The sequence below is a fragment of the Pseudophryne corroboree genome, chromosome 8 (genome assembly GCF_028390025.1).
Source record: "Pseudophryne corroboree isolate aPseCor3 chromosome 8, aPseCor3.hap2, whole genome shotgun sequence".
Classification (NCBI taxonomy): Eukaryota; Metazoa; Chordata; class Amphibia; order Anura; family Myobatrachidae; genus Pseudophryne; species Pseudophryne corroboree.
Window position 1 is genome coordinate 174,236,989 of NC_086451.1, and position 10,363 is coordinate 174,247,351.

The 10,363-nt window shown below is 37.8% G+C and overlaps 3 non-coding genes across 3 annotated transcripts; all 3 read left to right on the forward strand.

The window, feature by feature from the left end:
• The first annotated feature begins 202 nt into the window (after nucleotides 1-202).
• Nucleotides 203-276, forward strand: TRNAS-ACU (transfer RNA serine (anticodon ACU)). Its single transcript has one exon. It is a non-coding gene; the product is annotated as a tRNA-Ser (tRNA).
• A 3,427-nt stretch (nucleotides 277-3,703) lies between these two features.
• Nucleotides 3,704-3,777, forward strand: TRNAS-ACU (transfer RNA serine (anticodon ACU)). The gene has a single exon. It is a non-coding gene; the product is annotated as a tRNA-Ser (tRNA).
• Nucleotides 3,778-6,039: 2,262 nt separating this feature from the next.
• TRNAS-ACU (transfer RNA serine (anticodon ACU)) lies at nucleotides 6,040-6,113 on the forward strand. The gene has a single exon. It is a non-coding gene; the product is annotated as a tRNA-Ser (tRNA).
• Nucleotides 6,114-10,363: the final 4,250 nt, after the last annotated feature.

A 10,363-nucleotide genomic window follows, 5' to 3' on the forward strand; every position in this document is an offset into this window, starting at 1 on the left:
TGCAGTACTCTGCTGCACATGTAAGTGCAAGAGATCCTGAAGCACTCACTCATCATGGGAAAGTACCAATGTGTTTCTTCGTTGGTTGATTTAAGAAAATTCTTACAAAAACTCTCCAGATTATTGACTTTTTAAAGTTTTTCTAGGAAACGTTCTAGATGAATGCTTATTAGCCTTTGTCAGTATGTACTTTTTGCAAAGTGTCTCTGTGGCGCAATCGGTTAGTGTGTCTGGCTACTAACCAAAAGGTTGGTGGTTCAATCCCACCCAGGGACATAATTGACCTTGTGATCAGGTTTTGGTGATATTTAAGTAGACAAGTCAAAATGTCACACCCCCACTTATGGTGTAGGGTACCTGGCCTTCTCTGATGTAATCAGAGTTAGATTTGATTCAGTGATTTTATAAAAAACAGCTAGGAAGCACAATTTAGCAATGGGTTGCAGAGAAAAAAATATGCTGGTAGAAAAATCCAATTGAGTGATTAAACAGCTCTTCATTTTCTGCCTTTATTTTTATGCTAACAAATTTGTTCTCTAAAAAGTGTCCACAAAGCCAAGTCTCTGATTAACACCTTTGTAGGGATGGTTTTTCACCTATAACTAAATTAAACTTGCTTCATTGGAAAGGCAGCAAGATGCATCCTCATTTCAATGTCTACTGAAATAATACAGGTTGACACCAGGAAACATTAACGCCACTGCATCCTTGCTGCTTTCTCATGTAGAAGTCTGTTTAATGTGAAAACAAGGTGATATCTAATTAGCACACAGGTAAGGAATTAAGAAAATCTTTATTTAAGGGTGAAGATGTTTCTCACAAAATCGTTGCCCCAATGCATCATTGAAATTCAAGCTGGAAAGATGATTTTAATATATCACTTGTACATTTTGTATTGCTCTTCTGGTGACAATGTAGTTTGTTTTTGTCAATTACCATTTTAATAATAGGGTAAAGAAAATGAAGTGGATTTTTGAAAGAAAACAATACTGTCTATATACTATTAAAATAAATTAAAATGGTAAAAGTTATTGTACTGTAAGTAAAAATAAAAGAGCCAACATATCAATCCCAGTTTTGGATTACTTTAATTAACAAAAAAAAATGCATATAGCAGAGGATAGTTTCAATCTGCCTACCTCTGGGTTATGTGCCTAGCATGCTTCCATTGCTGTACTCTGCTGCACATGTAAGTGCAGTAGATCCTGAAGCACTCACTCATCATGGGAAAGTACCAATGTGTTTCTTCGTTGGTTGATGGAAGAAACATCTTACAAAAACTCTCCAGATTATTGACTTTTTAAAGTTTTTCTAGGAAACGTTTTAGATGAATGCTTATTAGCCTTTGTCAGTATGGACTTTTGCAAAGTGTCTCTGTGGCGCAATCAGTTAGTGTGTATGGCTATTAACCAAAAGGTTGGTGGTTCAATCCCACCCAGGGACGTAATTGACCTTGTTATCAGATTTTGGTGATCTTTAAGTAGACAAGTCAAAATTTCAAACCCCCTCTTATGGTGTAGGGTACCTGGCCTTCTCTGATGTAATCAGAGTTAGATTTGATTCAGTGATTTTATAAAAACAGCTAGGAAGCACAATTTAGCAGTGGGTTGCAGAGAAAAAGAAATATGCTCGCAAAAAAATCCAATTGAGTGATTAAACAGCTCTTCATTTTCTGGCTTTATTTTTATGCTAACAAATTTGTTCTCTGAAAAGTGTCCACAAAGCCAAGTCTCTGATTAACACCTTTGTAAGGATGGTTTTTCACCTATTACTAAATTAAACTTGCTGCATTGGAAAGGCAGCAAGATGCATCCTCATTTCAATGTCTACTGAAATAATACAGGTTGACACCAGGAAACATTAACGCCACTGCATCCTTGCTGCTTTCTCATGTGGAAGTCTGTTTAATGTGAAAACAAGGTGATATTTAATTAGCACACAGGTAAGGAATTAAGAAAATCTTTATTTAAGGGTGAAAATGTTTCTCACAAAATCGTTGCCCCAATGCATCATTGAAATTCAAGCTGGAAAGATGATTTTAATATATCACTTGTACATTTTGTATTGCTCTTCTGGTGACAATGTAGTTTGTTTTTGTCAATTACCATTTTAATAATAGGGTAAAGAAAATTAAGTGGATTTTTAAAAGAAAACAATACTTTCAATATACTATTAAAACAAATTAAAATGGTAAAAGTTATTGTACTTTAATGAAAAATAAAAGAGCAAAAATATCAATCCCAGTTTTGGATTACTTTAATTAACAAAAAAAATGCATATAGCAGAGGATAGTTTTAATCTGCCTACCTCTGGGTTATGGGCCCAGCAAGCTTCCATTGCAGTACTCTATTGCACATGTAAGTGCAAGAGATCCTGAAGCACTCACTCATCATGGGAAAGTACCAATGTGTTTCTTCGTTGGTGGATGGAAGAAACATTTTACAAAAACTCTCCAGATTATTGACTTTTTAAAGTTTTTCTAGGAAAAGTTTTAGATGAATGCTTATTAGCCTTTGTCAGTATGTACTTTCGCAAAGTGTCTCTGTGGCGCAATCAGTTAGTCTGTACGGCTATAAACCAAAAGGTTGGTGGTTCAATCCCACCCAGGGACGTAATTGACCTTGTTATCAGATTTTGGTGATCTTTAAGTAGACAAGTCAAAATTTCAAATCCCCTCTTATTGTGTAGGGTACCTTGCCTTCTCTGATGTAATCAGAGTTAGATTTGATTCAGTGATTTTATAAAAACAGCTAGGAAGCACAATTTAGCAGTGGGTTGCAGAGAAAAAGAAATATGCTGGCAAAAAAATCCAATTGAGTGATTAAACAGCTCTTCATTTTCTGGCTTTATTTTTATGCTAACAAATTTGTTCTCTGAAAAGTGTCCACAAAGCCAAGTCTCTGATGAACACCTTTGTAAGGATGGTTTTTCACCTATTACTAAATTAAACTTGCTTCATTGGAAAGGCAGCAAGATGCATCCTCATTTCAATGTCTACTGAAATAATACAGGTTGACACCAGGAAACATTAACGCCAATGCATCCTTGCTGCTTTCTCATGTGGAAGTCTGTTTAATGTGAAAACAAGGTGATATCTAATTAGCACACAGGTAAGGAATTAAGAAAATCTTTATTTAAGGGTGAAGATGTTTCTCACAAAATCGTTGCCCCAATGCATCATTGAAATTCAAGCTGGAAAGATGATTTTAATATATCACTTGTACATTTTGTATTGCTCTTCTGGTGACAATGTAGTTTGTTTTTGTCAATTACCATTTTAATAATAGGGTAAAGAAAATTAAGTGGATTTTTGAAAGAAAACAATACTGTCAATATACTATTAAAACAAATTAAAATGGTAAAAGTTATTGTACTTTAAGTAAACATAAAATAGCTAACATATCAATCCCAGTTTTGGATTACTTTAACAAAAAAAATGCATATAGCAGAGGATAGTTTCAATCTGCCTACCTCTGGGTAATGGGCCCAGCATGCTTTCATTGCAGTACTCTGCTGCACATGTAAGTGCAAGAGATCCTGAAGCACTCACTCATCATGGGAAAGTACCAATGTGTTTCTTCGTTGGTTGATTTAAGAAAATTCTTACAAAAACTCTCCAGATTATTGACTTTTTAAAGTTTTTCTAGGAAACGTTCTAGATGAATGCTTATTAGCCTTTGTCAGTATGTACTTTTTGCAAAGTGTCTCTGTGGCGCAATCGGTTAGTGTGTCCGGCTACTAACCAAAAGGTTGGTGGTTCAATCCCACCCAGGGACGTAATTGACCTTGTTATCAGATTTTGGTGATCTTTAAGTAGACAAGTCAAAATTTCAAACCCCCTGTTATGGTGTAGGGTACCTGGCCTTCTCTGATGTAATCAGAGTTAGATTTGATTCAGTGATTTTATAAAAACAGCTAGGAAGCACAATTTAGCAGTGGGTTGCAGAGAAAAAGAAATATGCTGGCAAAAAAATCCAATTGAGTGATTAAACAGCTCTTCATTTTCTGGCTTTATTTTTATGCTAACAAATTTGTTCTCTGAAAAGTGTCCACAAAGCCAAGTCTCTGATTAACACCTTTGTAAGGATGGTTTTTCACCTATTACTAAGTTAAACTTGCTTCATTGGAAAGGCAGCAAGATGCATCCTCATTTCAATGTCTACTGAAATAATACAGGTTGACACCAGGAAACATTAACGCCAATGCATCCTTGCTGCTTTCTCATGTGGAAGTCTGTTTAATGTGAAAACAAGGTGATATCTAATTAGCACACAGGTAAGGAATTAAGAAAATCTTTATTTAAGGGTGAAAATGTTTCTCACAAAATCGTTGCCCCAATGCATCATTGAAATTCAAGCTGGAAAGATGATTTTAATATATCACTTGTACATTTTGTATTGCTCTTCTGGTGACAATGTAGTTTGTTTTTGTCAATTACCATTTTAATAATAGGGTAAAGAAAATTAAGTGGATTTTTAAAAGAAAACAATACTTTCAATATACTATTAAAACAAATTAAAATGGTAAAAGTTATTGTACTTTAATGAAAAATAAAAGAGCAAAAATATCAATCCCAGTTTTGGATTACTTTAATTAACAAAAAAAATGCATATAGCAGAGGATAGTTTTAATCTGCCTACCTCTGGGTTATGGGCCCAGCATGCTTCCATTGCAGTACTCTGCTGCACATGTAAGTGCAAGAGATCCTGAAGCACTCACTCATCATGGGAAAGTACCAATGTGTTTCTTCGTTGGTGGATGGAAGAAACATCTTACAAAAACTCTCCAGATTATTGACTTTTTAAAGTTTTTCTAGGAAACGTTTTAGATGAATGCTTATTAGCCTTTGTCAGTATGTACTTTTGCAAAGTGTCTCTGTGGCGCAATCAGTTAGTGTGTACGGCTATAAACCAAAAGGTTGGTGGTTCAATCCCACCCAGGGACGTAATTGACCTTGTTATCAGATTTTGGTGATCTTTAAGTAGACAAGTCAAAATTTCAAACCCCCTCTTATGGTGTAGGGTACCTGGCCTTCTCTGATGTAATCAGAGTTAGATTTGATTCAGTGATTTTATAAAAACAGCTAGGAAGCACAATTTAGCAGTGGGTTGCAGAGAAAAAGAAATATGCTGGCAAAAAAATCCAATTGAGTGATTAAACAGCTCTTAATTTTCTGGCTTTATTTTTATGCTAACAAATTTGTTCTCTGAAAAGTGTCCACAAAGCCAAGTCTCTGATTAACACCTTTGTAGGGATGGTTTTTCACCTATTACTAAATTAAATTTGCTTCATTGGAAAGGCAGCAAGATGCATCCATTTCAATGTCTACTGAAATAATACGGGTTGACACCAGGAAACATTAACGCCACAGCATCCTTGCTGCTTTCTCATGTGGAAGTCTGTTTAATGTGAAAACAAGGTGATATCTAATTAGCACACAGGTAAGGAATTAAGAAAATCTTTATTTAAGGGTGAAGATGTTTCTCACAAAATTGTTGCCCCAATGCATCATTGAAATTCAAGCTGGAAAGATGATTTTAATATATCACTTGTACATTTTGTATTGCTCTTCTGGTGACAATGTAGTTTGTTTTTGTCAATTACCATTTTAATAATAGGGTAAAGAAAATTAAGTGGATATTTGAAAGAAAACAATACTGTCAATATACTATTAAAACAAATTAAAATGGTAAAAGTTATTGTACTTTAAGTAAAAATAAAAGAGCAAAAATATCAATCCCAGTTTTGATTACTTAAATTAACAAAAAAAAAATGCATATAGCAAAGGATAGTTTCAATCTGCCTACCTCTGGGTTATGGGCCCAGCATGCTTCCATTGCAGTACTCTGCTGCACATGTAAGTGCAAGAGATCCTGAAGCACTCAGTCATCATGGGAAAGTACCAATGTGTTTCTTCGTTGGTTGATGGAAGAAACATCTTACAAAAACTCTCCAGATTATTGACTTTTTAAAGTTTTTCTAGGAAACGTTCTAGATGTATGCTTATTAGCCTTTGTCAGTATGTGCTTTTTGCAAAGTGTCTCTGTGGCGCAATCGGTTAGTCCGTCTGGCTACTAACCAAATGGTTGGTGGTTCAATCCCACCCAGGGACGTAATTGACCTTGTTATCAGATTTTGGTGATCTTTAAGTAGACAAGTCAAAATTTCAAACCCCCTGTTCTGGTGTAGGGTACCTGGCCTTCTCTGATGTAATCAGAGTTAGATTTGATTCATTGATTTTATAAAAACAGCTAGGAAGCACAATTTAGCAGTGGGTTGCAGAGAAAAAGAAATATGCTGGCAAAAAAATCCAATTGAGTGATTAAACAGCTCTTCATTTTCTGGCTTTACTTTTATGCTAACAAAGTTGTTCTCTGAAAAGTGTCCACAAAGCCAAGTCTCTGATTAACACCTTTGTAGGGATGGTTTTTCACCTATTACTAAATTAAACTTGCTTCATTGGAAAGGCAGCAAGAAACACTAGACTAATTGGAGGTGCGCCCTAAAGCAAATTACAATGTTAGGATTAGGGGGTTCGGAAAGACCTCTAGTGTATACTGTCACGATCCGGGTATCTGGACACCATAACTTACCTTTCAGATGCCTCCTAAGGCTGGCTCAGCGCTCCAGGACCGGATCCCATCTGTTATTCTGATGTCCCCATTCCTGCCTCCTCTCCTGTCACTCTGAGACGCTGTCACAGCGGCGCCATGTTACATCTTGAATGGCATCTCCCGCGGCCTCCGCCGCCGTCCCTGAGTTTCTGCATGCAGGATGTCAGAGTGGCGCTTATGTCAGCCGTGGCCTCCGCTGTTGCCCGCGTGGTTCAAATGTGCACTCATCAGTCTGGCGTCTCCTGTTTACTGTGGCCGGCGCCGCCATTGCTGTTAAAGTTCCCACATGGATTTTCAAACCAATCTTCCCTCCAAGTGTCTGCATGGGCGCAGCCATGTTGGATTCTGTCACCTGTTCATTTCCACCAATCCGCTGTTTCCATTGTAATCTGCATAATTGCCTAGCCAATCCCTTCCTTGCTGCAGGTATAAGTATTCTGTGCCTGAGCAAGGAAGGCGTCAGTGATTTGGTTGTCAAACCTAGTTCCAGTTTGTCTCTCTCCCGTGGTTGTTTTCCAGGTTCCAGTTACCATCTCCAAACCTCCACTAAAGAGACCCGCTCTAGTCTACCACCTGCGGTGCAGCCTGACTCTCCAGTCCTCTGGGACTCATCTGTTTCCAGTTACAGATTTACCTGCTTCCAGCCTAGCTTCCAGGAGAGATCAGCTCTTCTTAAAGTGCCGGTATCATTTCCGCAGATTACCACTCACCACCGGCACTATTATTTCACCGCTCTCAAACTCCATATATCAATCATATTTCATCGCTCTCAAGCTTCATTTATTATTTGGCTGGTTCCATCCAGCAATCCACTCCGTGCTTACATCAGTCTGGTTTCAGCCAGTACCCACAGCAGCCATTTTATCCACAGCAGCCCAGCTTTTCCTGGAACACCAGCTAGTATGATCCTGGGCTATCTCCATTGCTACAGTCGGGCCTGGTAAGGACTTTCCAACTAGAAGATAATAAGAACTGTCTCATACTACCAGAGCCCTGTGGTCCTTGCCCTCCTGTAGTACTCAGGAACTGTATTATTTCTCTAGAACAACAGAAAAAAATGGAGTCGACCACCAGCGCTGTTAATGTCGAGTAAATGTGCGAATATCTCTCAACTGATGTTACTCCTCAGTCAACCATCAGGGAATGTTTTCAATCAAATGTTCCTTGTTTGATGTACCTCACTCACCGCCGTACAATGGAATTTCCTCTTATAAAGGTATCTTTTCCTTGTACGATTGGAGTCGGCAAACCATTAACTCTTATACCTTGTAAATAATTTAGAGAGAATGATAGATAATTTGATATACCTTACTCACCGACGTACGGTGAGGTTTCCTCATATAAAGGTATCTTTTCCTATAGTTTAAAAACCAGCATCAAAAGGGCATATGGTAATGAACTCACCATTGGTCTAGGCCCTATGTTCATCCAAAGGTTTCTTTATAACTGCAGCATGGGTCACTTCAAAAAACCGGATGGTTTTTCCTTAAAATATGGATAGGAATACTGGATACTTCGTAAAAGAAATTTTTAATTCATAAAAAAATTGTCCATACATAAAATGTTTTAAAAGGCAGGGATTACATCACTCCACTCCATAAGGACCTCAAACATCAACCGGTCTGCCAATCAAGTCCCCAAAGGCAGCACAAAAAAGGGGGGAAGATATATCTTTTTGAAGAGAGATGTAAATTTATTAATTTTGAATGGCATGTTATGTAATTAATGTGAGGAATATCGTTACAAAGATGATTTTATTGTATGGATAGGAATGCTGCACAGTGATTGGGTAGAAATCACATGGTTAGTTTTATTTGGTATAAATATGTGTACCAGGCTTACACACTCTACACCCTGAGGAAGGAAACATTTCCGAAACGCGTTGGTGATATGAACTACAGGGAGGAAACATCCCCATCCACATAAGGAGTAAGATCTGTTTTTCTCAAGATTAACCTTTTTTCCCCCCTTTTTTGTGCTGCCTTTGGGGACTTGATTGGCAGACCGGTTGATGTTTGAGGTCCTTATGGAGTGGAGTGATGTAATCCCTGCCTTTTAAAACATTTTATGTATGGACAATTTTTTTATGAATTAAAAATTTCTTTTACGAAGTATCCAGTATTCCTATCCATATTTTAAGGAAAAACCATCCGGTTTTTTGAAGTGACCCATGCTGCAGTTATAAAGAAACCTTTGGATGAACATAGGGCCTAGACCAATGGTGAGTTCATTACCATATGCCCTTTTGATGCTGGTTTTTAAACTATAGGAAAAGATACCTTTATATGAGGAAACCTCACCGTACGTCGGTGAGTAAGGTATATCAAATTATCTATCATTCTCTCTAAATTATTTACAAGGTATAAGAGTTAATGGTTTGCCGACTCCAATCGTACAAGGAAAAGATACCTTTATAAGAGGAAATTCCATTGTACGGCGGTGAGTGAGGTACATCAAACAAGGAACATTTGATTGAAAACATTCCCTGATGGTTGACTGAGGAGTAACATCAGTTGAGAGATATTCGCACATTTACTCGACATTAACAGCGCTGGTGGTCGACTCCATTTTTTTCTGTTGTTCTAAATTTATTCAAGTGTTGGTACCCTTGAGAGGAGACCTCAGCTGCAGTTGTTTCTGGCGCAAAATAACATCATTCACTGAGAATTGTTTTGTATTATTTCTCTGCTGATTTTATGTTTCTCTTTTATTACTGCTGTGATGCATGGAGTTTGTCAAAATAAACATCATTGACTTTTATCCTGGTTGTCGTGGGCACGCCTTCGGGCAATTCTTCTACATTTAACTTACATGTCCAGGGGTCTGATACAACCTCCCAGGTTCCACTACACCTCAGCCCCTACAACTGAGGCTGCCTCCAGTCAGCTCAGGCCCTCAGTTGTGACATATACACTGTATATACATTTTAAGATAGGAAGGTACAAATTACATATTCACATTGCATCTATGGGCTGGATTCAAATGTCCCTTTCCTCCCTCAATCGTGCCCGTCAGCAGCTATTCTATTCTATATAAGGAGCCACGCGTCGCCGCCATTTTCACTTGTGCATTGGAGATGATAGGGAGAGGACGTGCAGCGTTTTCTCAGTTTCTGTGTTCAGTGTGCTGCAAATATCTGTGCTCAGTGTGCTTGCAAATATCTGTGCTCAGTGTGCTGAAAATATCTACGTTCTCTGCCTGAAAAATGCTCCATATCTGTGCTGCATTGTATTATATAGTATGAGGACAGGGCAGAATTTTGCTGACCACCAGTATATAATATATAGCAATACGGTACAGTAGGCCACTGTTCTACCTACCTCTGTGTCGTCAAGTATACTATCCATCCATACCTGTGGTGTATTTTAGTAGTTGTGCGCACTATATATAGTAGGAGGACAGTGCAAAATTTTGCTGGCCACCAGACTTCTACTTAAGTCCAATGGTGTAGGATGTGCAAAGCTGTTTGGCTGTGCATTTATTGATCTAAGCATGCATTTTTATCAAAGCGTGATAAAATTGACACATAACGCAGCGTTCAATCAGCGTTAATTTATCTTCAGCTGATATCGATTGTGAATTGACGTTTCTTCTCTTCTTGTCACCTACAGGTAATTACAATTGACTACAACCACCAATCTATTCTGCTGCACTATATCTATATATGCAAAGCTAATTCTGCTGGGTAATTACAATGGACTACAACCACCAATCTATTCTGCTGCACTATATCTATATATGCAAAGCTA